A 13,442-nucleotide genomic window follows, 5' to 3' on the forward strand; every position below is an offset into this window, starting at 1 on the left:
TGCAAAGGTGTATCTTCTGAAACTAGTATTGGGAAGGACTTAAAAATAATAACAAAAAATTTTAATTTTCTACAAAATTGCTAATTTTAATATACTTGAATGTTAATTAGTGCACAGCAAACATATTTTGGTGTTACAATGTCATCAATATTTCAAGTACCTTGGTTTCCTTTAAAACATGAATTCCTTCATAAAGACCATAGGGCCTATCTAGTCTGCCCTTCTACACCAGCTATTCGTCTTTACAATCTCTATCACTCCCTCAGAGATTGCCTGTATTGTCACATGCTTTTCTGAATTCAGATACTATCCTTGTCTCCACCACCTCCACGGGGAAGCTGTTCCATGCATCCATTAAAGAAATATGTCCTTAGATTGCTCTTGAATCTATGCTTTTTCACCCTCATCCCATGACCCCCTCATTCTACAGCCTCTGTTCTGTTGAAAGAGGCCTGCCTCCTGTATATGGAAACCTTGGAGATATTTAAATGTCTCTATCATATCTCCCCTATCCTCCCTTTCCTTTAGGGTATACATGTTTAGATTTTTAAGTTTGACTCCATATGTTTTAGAACAAAGACCACTAACCATTTTAGTAGCCGCCCTCTGTACTGACTAACCAGCTTATATCTTTTTGAATGTGCAGTCTCCAGAACACAGTATTGCAAATGGTGGCCTCACTAGAGACTTATACATATACCCTTCCAACCTACTTGATTCTCCAAACTAAGATCCCTGCATACTATGAGAGAAATATCCTTTGCAATTGTCACTTTCATACATCACAAATGTTTCACACAGCTTAAGGAAAAGTCCTTTATATTTTGCACAATGCTGCAGTATGTTATTTTAATAACCTATTTTTATTCAGACACCTATTGTGTATCAATTTGGAACTAAAAGCAGTCTTAAAAAATAAAATACAGTAAAAAATTGAATTTAGGATTGCTACTATAAATAATTTAATAATACATTCATTTTATTTTAATGAACCCTATCTTGGTTGTTTAGATGGAAGTCATATAAATGAACTGAAAGAGACTCATAATAACCACCTCAAAGCAATCTGCAATATTTAATAACACTGAGATAGGCTTTCAATAGTTCTATAAAACAGTCATGTGATGGAATCTTTTTAAATAGATGCTCCCAAAAGTAACACTACAAAACAGGGAGCAAAGCAAATAAAAAAAATAACTATACTAATATAGCATCAGATAGTAAAATTATGTGATATATTTTTTATTAAGCGAAGTAGAAAAACATTTTAGAAATAAAATACAAATACATATTTATGCTGTATATATAGACACACACACATGATTAAGATAATTAGAAGGAAGAGATAATTCCCATGTTCTGAATATATTTGCATTAGTTTATATATGGTTTACATACATGCATAAAAAATATGCCCTAAATAGATGATGTAACTATGTTAGGAAAATCATCATTGGTATATTTAATAATTAATTGTATTAATAAATGATATATGGTTTTGTCTCAGTCATTTCTATTTTTATTGTCCTTGTTTTGTAATGTTTTTCTTTATTTTCTTACCCTTTTATTTTAATCATTTTTTATATTACTTTGGCAACACATGTAAAATTGTCATGTTAATAAAGTTATCTGAATCTTCATCTGTATGTGTAACTATGAAACTGACATAGTAAAAATATTCTCCAGTAATCTGTTAGCAAACTATTTTCTAACTATTCAACATCAGTTGAGCTCTGTTCACTAACATCTATTCTTTTGTTGTGTATATTGCAAACATTTTTATGAGAACAGGTTCCAAGAATTTTTGCCTTGGACACAAAATGTGAAGAGAATTTATTAAATAAAACTCTAGCGTCAACCAGACCCAGTTTAAAACAAAAAAAAAAATCTATTCATTTGGACCTTTCATAATTTTCAGAACATCTCTAACATCTATGACCTCAGACAACTATTTGATTTGTTTGTAAAAACATGGCTTGATACTCTTAAAAGTAAAATTACCCCTGTCTCTTGAATAGGATATGTATAAACTAGACTTAGTTACAAGACTTACACCTTTAAGATATGAGCAAAATATGTACGGTATCTTAAATCTTGTGCTGAGAAAAGAAAATGTTATATACATAAAGCAGTGGTCTGAAGTGAATGAGATGTAAGACTGCCTGTATTTAGAACAAGAGAAACACAACAAAATACCCAAATGCATCTTGGAAAGCATTTTGCTTTTCTTTGTAATTCACATAAAGGGTGTCTGTCCCCAAAACAACTTGTTTAGTTATTTGAGATGGGCTTATATTTTGCTTTAAGTAGGTTGGATTCTATAATATGAGCATAGTTGAGCACACAGCATTTGAGAGATACTTTTAACCTAGCTGGCTGACATTTAGTTTGTACTATATGTAGAGTAGTGCATTTATATAATAAATCAGATGTGTTGTGCCATCTGTACCTATTAAAACCATTTTAACAAACAGCTTCAATCAAAATAAATTTCGAGTACAGCTGAATGTGCAACATCATGGTGGACCTGAATGTCTTCTTCCCTTAACTCTTTTGTTTTGACCTCTGCAAATAGTGTGTTTTAAATGGAATACTGGCTTTGATCCAACAAATTATTTCTAGCCATGCTTAATTATGAAAGATGTAGCGTATCCATGGAATCTGTATTTTAAAAAAAATGGTTCATGTGTTCATGGATGTATATTAAATCTTCAGTTTTAAAATGTAAAACATGTTTCCAGCTTTCACCTTTTGTTATTGTATTTATTATTCAGTCACTTTTGGCAAATTGTGCAAATATATTTTGATTACTACATGTATCTGAATATTTGAGATTATTTTCCATTTCTTGCTGATACTTGGTTATCATAAATAGAAAAAAGACAGGAATCTAAGTAAAATCTGTCATCTATAATACATCTGCTTACCACTGCTAAATTTGCTATTTAGTTTGAGCACATAGGTTATTGAACGTGTTTAGAAACCATATTTATTTAAGTACTTTTTTTATTTTAAGAAACTGGATTTCCTTTGGTTTACCTTTTTTGTAATCTGACTTGTATTACGTTATGAATTATACTCTGGCATTCTAAGGCCCATTATAACACCCAATGAACTAACACTAATAGATGAATGCAGGCTTATTAACATGAGACGGTTTTTACACACTGCATCTGTCATGAATGCTAGCACATAAAAAGTTGTTTTACTCTAAGAGACAAAGGAAATGTTCTCAAAACAAAGAACAGCTAAAAAAAAATTGGGGCATAATTTTTAGCATATAATTTTTTCAAGAAATTTCTCTTTTCTTTACAAAAAAATTGCCTTTTTTTTTGCAAATTTCTCACACAATATAAAAGTTAATCTTATTTTTAAAGTGCTGTATACACAAAAGGAGAATAAGTGCAGTGCTATGCATTCAGGCAAATGCTGGTTTCTCATATCATTACTTTTCAGATATATAAACAATCAATTTTGAATTCAATATGCTTCCATAACCTTTTCTGTTTCTTAGCGAGCTTTTCCCCTTCTTTTTTTACAGCCATAGCTGTCAGGTGAACGCTTGCATTTTAACATACCTCTATACACAGAACAAGGCATTTAGAAAGGGGAAGTTGGTTTGATAGAAAATGCAAGTAGAAGAACTTTTCAAACTATAGGCATTCTGCATTCTAAACAACATTTTTCCTAAGAAAATGAACTGCATATATCTGTTTAGCAGTGACAATTAAGCTTACAGTCATTGTATTCTTTGCTAGTAAGTTCGACGCCAGGAGAATAAAAATGGTATGAAATATATGTGAAATAGCAACGTATTGGAAGTTTAAAATTATTAAGCTATCTAGAGTAAGGTTCAAAAAAGTCCTAAGGACTACTAATGCTGTGATAATGTCTGTGAAGATGGGTTGATAACTGCCACTTAAATCAATGAAATGCAGATTTTGTTTTCTTCCCGGAAGACTATGTTGAAAAGTTGTATAACGTGATGTACTGATTAGGTGTGAAATGCAGCAGGATTAGTTTATGGATTTTATTTTCTAGTGTGTCAATAAGGTTTCCAACCTGCACAAACAACATATATTTTGCTTTGAATTTAAGCCCTAAAATAGCACATTAGGTTTCAGAAGGACATGTATTTCTGACAGAACACGTTATCTTAATGGTTTATAAATTAAAACCCTTTTCTTCTTTGAAGAATATGGCCATGGGAAACAGAAAAGTCAAGTCTATGACCACTGTGCGGGTTAGAGCAAATTACCCAACCTTGTGCTGTGTAAACCATATTGAACTGGTTTACCAGGGTCCATTTAGACGAAATAAACTGACATTTTAATGTGTATTCTTCTTAAGAAGGGGCCAACCCTTCCAAATCCCAAAACACACGCCCAAGAATATGCTAATTAATTGTATTGTGTTTCTAAAAAGAGGGGAGGAGGATCACTGAGGAATTCAAATTAAAACATTCTATAGTGCATTAGGTTGTCAGAGATTTCTCGTTAGTGAAACAAAAAAATATATACATTCAATAATATAATATTTTTTAACAATTTAAATTAGTAACCCAACAGTGCGAATTTCTACCATGACCCCATGGGGTGGATCTCTGGAGCTTATCAGTCTTATCGATGGAAACACATAAAACTCATCACTTTTTGTCAACCACCAGGGCTCTTAAAATTTGGAATGTGGCCCATTTATAAAATACGAGACTGTTTTACTGTTTATAATGAGGCCTAAAAAAAATCAGACATATGAAATCAAAGAAAATAACAATAGGTTTCCTAAAAACATTTGCCCCTGAAGGTTTGCTCATTTTCCAGTATCAACAGCTTGCAACTTAGTTTAGCATACATCAGTGCACACGTATTGTTTGGAAAAAGTCTGACTTGAGTGAAGATTCACCTACTATAAGAGCGCTGAACAAACTTAAATTAAAACTATCCAATTTCATTAAAATAAGGTATTTTGAATTTACATTGTGCATGCAAAGCCTTCTGGTCTATCGCTTTGTTATTTAATGATTAATAGAGGTTTCATTGTCATTTATAAAGTGATAGTTGTTAAACTTTAAGTAACATTTTAAGAAGATTGCCTTAACTCCCACAGGATCATCTAAATAATGAGATGATTAAGAGACTATTTACAAGAAGTTGTAAACGGTGAAAAATCCCTTGGAAGATTTTTTTTAACCAACATACTCTATGTAGAAATCTAGTTCAAGTGTAAAAATTATTGTATTGCTGGACTTTTTCAGTAAATTTCAGTACATTTGATCACATGTATTCAACTATATATTATTTTCAAGAAATGTATGGAAAACTGGGTTATTTTACTTGCTCCTTCTAATTTCAACCTATTGTCAAAAATTACAATGCAGATACTTATTAAAGATCTGTGTAGTGTGTTCAAGCTTAAAGTAAAAAACATTCTAATATTTCAGGCAAAATGTTTTCAATACTCAGAGCTCTTTTCAAACACTAATTTATCTTCAAAATCACTAAAGGGGAAAAAATGGAGAAAAGGTTCTCTTTGCAGAGCAAGAACAATTGAGACCATATGTAATATGATTTGTCCATCAATGAAGTTAACCCTTAAGCAAATAATTAAAACCACTAATTCCCTTTGTTCTATTTTTTATGAAACAAAAGAATGATCACTGTGCTCACTCCAGGTTAACATTTAAAGCCATGCCAATTCAAACACACAGCTTCGCTAGGGGTTTTGCCTCCTTCCATTTCTCTTGCATGCAGAAGAATGTTTCACCAGCTCCCAAAGCCATCCACATCTGTTGCCACACATTTCATTCAGTTATGTGTTACCCTTCGGAAAAACATAATAATAATAATACTTCATGTGAGCAGATGCTTGGAAAGAATATGGCCGGGACAGGGTCGGTTCTGTTTCGCCACATTGTCCTGGGATGGGAAATCTGCGGGGGAGGCAGCGAGGTAAGAGCCCCGGCCGTTATGTCCTGACAATGTGGCGGCGAGTGGGAGCCCGTTTAAAGAGCTGCTGGCACGGAGCAGAAAACAGCGCCAAGAGATCAAAACAATGGCAGCGCCCTGAGGAAAACGAGAACAAACTTGTACAGTTTCCTCAACTCGCTGGCTCTGGCTCTCCTGCCCCTTCCCCACCACCTCCTCCTCCTCCTCCTCCGCCTTCCTCCCAGGCCAGACCTCCGCCAGCTTTAAATGTTTTTTAAACTTCTCCAAGCGACGTAACCCAAGAAGAAGTTACATAACGTCTCCCCTCTTTTCACACATCACTCGCTGCCTGATCGCAGCTTCAGACTTCGCGCTTTTATTTCTGCTTATTTGTTAATATAGGTACTTTTTATGGTATCCTGAAATAAAAAAAAGATTGGTATCCTGACGAATCTGGTCCCCTCCACCCGTTTTTGTTGTTGTACGTACGTCCTATTTTAGGATTTATCAAAGGCGCAGTTTTAACGGAAAAGGGCCACAGGACTGCTGAGGTTAGACCTCCCCGCCCCGACTGCACTCTCCTTACACGACCCTCTCTCTTCTTTTTTTTTTTTTGTGCTGTAAACAAACCTATTTATATGCGCCTATCATTCCAGGAACAGGACAGAAATTTGAACTAATCTACAGAATATGTGAAACCGAATACTTTCCTGCCAGTATCACAATATACCTCGCAAAAATAAACACGTATTTATTTTATGAATTGCTGGAAACGCGAGACGATTTGATAAAGTCAGTTCCCTCATGTGTCTTTCTTTAACACTTCAAATATGCCTCTTCCCTCTCTAGAAAGCAACTTGCCAATAGTCAACGGGCAGTCAGTCCGAAAATACCCCCGGCTGGACATTTCTGAGAAGGATTCTTTAGGTCTAATGTGAACAACCTGGGCCTCCTCCCACCTCCCACCGTGCCTATGTGTTTTTGTTCTGGCCGGGAGCCTCTGGCGGCGGCCGGGAGGGTTTTGGGCAAGGGCCTGTAGGCCCTTCGGCCTCACTTGTTTGGGAAACATTCGCATGGGTGTTTCCCGGGCGCCAGTGGAGGAGTGGGGGAGGGGCGCTGCTCCCAGGCCCGGCTCGGATTAAGGGAGGCTCGAGCTCGGCACGAGCGCGGCCGGCGCGGGGGATTGTGGGTAGAGGGGCCGAGCGGCAAACAGAAAGCCGGAGGAAAGGGTGAAAGGTCAGCTGAACGAGCCCAGCCGCGCGGCCCACGTGAATGAAAAGTAGCAACATTTCCCCAGTCCATTATCGGAAAGGAAGAGAGAGAGGGAAAAAAAGGGACAGAGGGATAGGGGGAGCTTCGCAGGGTCCGCTCGGCTGCATCTCAACCTTCTTTTTTTTCGGAAATGGAGGCAAAAGTGCAGTCAATTGCTGTGGGGTGTTTTTTTTTTTAACGATTCTCCCCCTTTCAGCTTTTTTTTTTTTTTTGCCAGTACTGCACACAAGGATAAAAATATAAACATGTGTTACTGTTAAAGAGGGCAGGTAGTATACTAAGATTTCTTTATTTTCAAGTTTTTATCACGAGTGCGTGTTGTTGGGACGCCATCGATTCATTTTTTTCTCATTTTCCCCTTTCGTTTTGGGCTGATTTTTAAATGATGATGATTATTATTAGTTGGAAGGGCAGCCTTGTGTTCCAGAAACGTGCTGATCAAGCCTCAGCCTAATACCAAATATATTTTAATGTAACACAATTGCTGTTCATTGTTTTCTCTTTAGAAGATCATCGCGAATTATATCCCTGATAACATCACTTTATTTTGCACTAGAAGCTGCCAGTGGCGGCGATATTATTACTGCAGTCCACAACGTCTTTTATAGTTAAACGAAAAAGCAACGTTTCTGGCTTAGCGATTGCTGCCACCGCATAAAGTATATTAACAGATAGTAAATGCCCGTAAACTTTAATCGATGCTGTACATAAATATTTAGAGGGTTTGCTCTGTGCACGTTACACAATTGTTGACCGCTTTTGTGATGGGAATGATCCGTAAAAGCAAACATGTCTTTCCTTAAATTACTCGGCAAATTTCTTCTCGCTCTCTTTTTTTCAAATTAAACTATTCTCACATCGGTCAAACTAGTCCTGAAGCTAAAGCAATTTTCTCTTTTAAGAAACGTTTCAAACACTAGGAAAATATAAATATAGATAAATATATATATATGTGGTATACAAATATATATATTCAAATGAAAGAAAGGGTTCCCTTTGTTCTTTCATTGTTTCTCCACAAACCACCGGATACAAGGACAAACTCTTACCTTCTCCTTTTGCTCAAAAAAACAGACGCATCCATCAACGATTACGTGCACGATCCAATCTCGATGTACCTAGAAATATAGGGATATCTTCTTGTATTCCATGCTTTTTTTGCAATCTGTCCTTTTTTTTAGATTGGGATTAAATTTCCGAACACGTTGTTGCAGGCTTGAGCCCCCCGCCTTGTGAATCGGTCACGTTTAGGACCCTCCAGGTCCATCCTAATTCTGCCAGTAGAATCGAGTGCATTGGAGGTCTGAACTTTCAAAAGGAAAGGGGCCTGCAACTGTTTAGCAAACTAGTAAATGCACTTTTTTTTAATCACCATTTTGTGCTGGATTGTACTGTTCACATTGTTAAATGCAGTGTATAACATTTCGGTTGTGAAATTTTTGAAATCAGTTTTAATGCAACATAAAAAGTTGTAAATCCGCATTCATTACTTTATTGGGACTGAGTTAAAAGATATTTGTGTATAGTATTCTCACTACATTCAGCTAGTGCAGTATTTGTAGTTTCATCATACCATGGTAAAGCATATACTTAAATGCAGATGGGGGGGGGGGGGGGGTCGGGGGAAGGGGAACGTAGGTCTGGAGAGAAGCTCTAACAAGAACTTGTATAGTATATGTGTATATTTTGAATATGCAAATCTAAATAAAATACATCACGTTTTTGCCCAAAATAGAAAAACCCTTCGATTTTCTTTGTGGCACTGATTTAATTTCAGAATTTTCCAGTCCACAAAACTGTATTTTTTGTGATATGTGTGGTCCAAACAATATTTATTACATAGAGAGCAATTGCAATCCCAAACATGATGATAATTAGATTTGTTGGCACAATTAATTGTTTTAAAGATTATCATGACTTAAAAATAAAAAAAATGTTTATTTTATATTAGCAAACAATACAGCCAAGATACAGTGCAGTACATACTGGCTCCAAGTTACTATTTGGGAGGGGTGGTAAGGCGGTGCTAACTCAAGAACAAAACCAGGTGATAAAGGGCTGGCTGCATTTTTTGGTTCTAGTTGGTTCCGTCCTGTGTCCACAGTCCCAACTCAGAAGAGCTGCCAGGCTCTCGAATGGGGGTGGAGATGGGGTCGGGGGGCACACAACTACATCTGTTCCCCTGAACAGAGGCCCTCTTTGCCTACACGGCTCTAATCAGACTAAATTGGTCTGGGATTTAGCACTATAGTGCAATTTACCTCTGATTGCTTTTACTGATTATTTAAAAAATAATCATAGACGAAAATTGTGTGAGTTCCTGTGGATATTTTCCTTTTTCACTTATTTTTCGTATCATGCCTGAAGACTTTTTAGTCACAAAGAAAACATTGCAATAAAGCAGAATGGCAGAACAGAGAAGGAAAAAGTAACTTTCTCTAAAATCATTTAATTTGAATTAAAAGATTCTCCAGATGTAACCATTCTTTAGTATTTCGTATTTATTCAGCACACATGAAAGACATTGTTTTATCTCCACCATAATTACGGCATCTTTTAAACTGGCTGATAGCATTAGAGATAAGGAAATGTGCCTGTAGCTCAGATGAAATCTCTCCCTTCTTCCCCTCCCCCCTTTTCCTTCTCTGTCTCTTCTTACTCTCCTTCTCCCCTGGTCATCAGAAACCCCACCGTCTTTGGAGATGTGGAAAGCCGGAAGATTATGGCCTGGCCACTATATAACGTCATGAAAGTGATTTGTACCACATTGCTAATTTAGTAGAATCCCTAACTTTCTGATCTTGTATGTTTGTCTACCAAATATTTTTTACACAATTATTGAACATAAACCTACATACTACTCACTACCTGTATGCCAAAAAAAAAAACAACAGGCTTATTCACCAGGTTTTTTTTGTTGGTGAACCATTGTCTTTTTAAAAAATGCACACTTTTAAGATCCTTTCAGGACAAAGCCTCACCAAATCCCTTTTACGTCCAAGGATTTGCAAATTTAGAAAGGCTGCATTGAATTCAAGACGGGTCAAGGGGCAAAAAAAGGGTAGAAGGTCATTGCATTTTGATTATGGGTCAGTAGACAACATGGCATGTAGTATGTGTCCACAAACTCCTGATAAAAACTGTATTTCAAAACAACCAAGATTTCAGATATCCGCCGTTTCTTGTAGATGTTAGAACTGTTGTGATTTCTGATTCTTTAAGAAGCATATTAAATTTATGGAGTAAAAGTTAAGCTAAAATATTTAACTGAATGCTAAACTATGGCTTTGTGAAAAAAAAAAACAATTTAGCATGATATTATGTAAGAAACTATGTTTTGCCTGCCACTTAGTATTTAACTTTCTTATATCCTCGTGCAATTTAAGTATATTATTTTAGCCCTTTGCATTTTTAGGAAATATTGTCAGTATTTCGGTTGAGGCAGAAAAAGCCTTTTCTCTCCCTGAATTCCGCCTTCATAGCACTGGAATCTGTGATGTCCTTTGGTTTCTGTGTGTCCACTTGAAACAAAATGTGCACGGTGGCATTTAAAAAAAAAAAAAGGACTCTACGTGAAAATATTATTCCCCATTCAAAACGATTCACTGTAGGGGAATATCTCAATGCAACCCCCCTCCCCTCATTTTTTTTCCTGCTCTTCAGCACTTTAATTATGTAGCAATTGCAGTGTAAAAATGAACATGTCCCCTTACGTTTTCCTCCACGTTTTAAATGATTTTTTCTCTACTAGCAAACTGCTGTTGCAGTTCCCAGCTAAATACTCGAAAGATTGTGACTACTTTGTGCATTACTTCTTAACAGAAAGAAGGAACCATACTAAATCTGAATTGCGTTTGGACACAAAAATAAGATTAAAAATAAATCAAAATAATGGGAAGGAGTGTCTTATTTCAGTATCTATGTATATATGGATAGCTATAGTTGTACATTCTTTTGTATATATATATATTTGTATAAACGTAAAAAAGCTTGGGTAAATCAGTACTACCTCACAGAGAGGCTAGTATATATTAGCTCTGGTTTTAATGAGATTTTTTTTCTTATCCTTAGGTCGGTCAGCTTTGTTTCCACAACTGAAACACTTTCTATCTATCACAGGATGTAGCTTGTCATTTTACTCGAGGTGAAAAGGAACACAAATTTTTGATATACACGATGTGCTTTTATATCCATGCGAGAGATGCCTATAGATATGTTATGAAAAAGGAAATGCATAAAAATCTTACATCTTCACCAACTGGCCCATCTTTGATTATAAACTAGGCTGACACGGTCAACATATTTACCAAAAAAAAAAAAAAAAGATTTGTTGTTGGGAGATTACACTTTCTGCATCAGTATTTGCACACTTCACACGCAAAGTAAGCAAATTATTGCATAGCTTTCACCACTATTGATAACGAGCACCTTTAATTTTCTTTCTGATTCTTTTGGCCAGCATCCACATTAATAATCTGTGCCATAAATGTTGGTAGCTATTGATCGAAATCCCCTGTGTGCATGCAAATCCATCTTTAAGTCCCTGCCTTTCATGTGTGTATGTGCAGGGGCCTCAGCCAGTCTTTTTTTTTTTTTTTTTATCGGGCTCGACCCCCAATGTGCCTGCAAAAGACCCCGGATAGAGGACGTGTGCTGATGGGCAAGACAGATCTGCCTGTCAAAGAATACCCTCAAATGATGGGCAGATTGAAAGAACAAAAGAATGCGGTGGCTGAGATGGACAAAAAGCAATGTTCGTATGTGTTTGTGTATACATACATACATATATGTTAAGTATGCATGTATAGATATATATATGTGTGTGTGTGTGTGTGATTTTCATTCCAGCCTAATACAAGTATGTAGGTGTATAAGTATGTACATGTATGCAAATTCACGTACATACTTATTTGTATTATGCTGGAGTGAAAATGACACACAAAATTGCATAACCTGTGTTTTTCACCATTTGGCTTTTGCTTCCCCCCCCCCCCCCCCCCCCCAGAAAGTCATGGATGCCCCTCACTCTGCTGTCCTTCTTATAAGCATTTGAGATTAAAGATATCTTTAGATAAAAAGAAAATCATACTGGAAGAGGGTGAACCTAATTCTGAAGCTTAAACCCCAGAAATTGAGAACAGATTTAACTGATATAATAAGGTTTGCTGCAAGAGACAGGATTAAATATCTTCTCAGCAAGTTTCTATGGATTTGATGGAGTCTGCATTGTTTCATTTCAGTCTTAGCCCTGGAACGGGGAAGCAGCTAAAGCAATAGTGTGTAAGGGAAAATTAATTATAATGCAGAATACATGTACACTTTTGCACAAACAGCTGCTTAGTTTGGAAATTTTGATTTTCACTCCAGCGTAATACAAATGTGTCTTATGCAAATGAAAGAACAAAATGTGCATACAGTTAATAGATGCAAAGGAGGACCAACTGTGAGAAGAGGTATTGTTCATAGCAGGCTTTTAGATTTAAAACCTGAAATATCATGAGATCGAGTCTGTGGTCCTTTTTTTCAAATATAGTTGTAGTTCTGATTTCCTTGCTTGGAACTGCTGTTTTTAAGAGGCAAAAACAAGGAGACAGCGCCCTTAGCCATACATGAATAAAGTTGGAAGAAAGACGATTTACATCTGCTGAGTGCAACAGTCTGTACGAATGACTTGGGAAATGTTCTCCCCCTAAATTGTACAGTCCGGAAACTCATTCATACTCTACAGATCCGTTTTTTAAAACAATCCCCTGCTTGCTGGAAAACTCACGATAGAATGGTGTACTGTGTGCATTTCTCCTTTTTACAACCTAATTTTTTTCTGCAGAAAAGTGAATCAGAATGCCTATAGACGAGGCTCGTCGAATGTACTGCAAAACAGAAACCTTGAAACTACGATCTGAAAAAATGTTCTGTTTTCAGAAATAGCACTAGCTTAGTTTTCCAATCGCAATTGCGTTCGCATTTTAGGTGCAAGGAGAGGCCAGGTGTCATTTTTGCATGCAGTTTTAAATTCCCAACAGATTAAGGGTGACGGCTATATTTTTTTTTCAGTAGATTATGTTTTAATTCCGGAAGAAAAAGCAAAATACCACAACGTACCAAGGAGCAGTTTCATATTTTTTTCAACCTCTATATAGGTGGTGGAGGTAGTATTTGGTGGGGGGGGGGGGGGGGGGGGGGGGGGGGGGGGAGGAGGCTGGAGGGAGGAGGGGGAATTATTATGTATGTAGCGTACATTTTTAT

The sequence above is a fragment of the Rhinatrema bivittatum genome, chromosome 2 (assembly GCF_901001135.1).
Source record: "Rhinatrema bivittatum chromosome 2, aRhiBiv1.1, whole genome shotgun sequence".
In the NCBI taxonomy this organism is placed as follows: Eukaryota; Metazoa; Chordata; class Amphibia; order Gymnophiona; family Rhinatrematidae; genus Rhinatrema; species Rhinatrema bivittatum.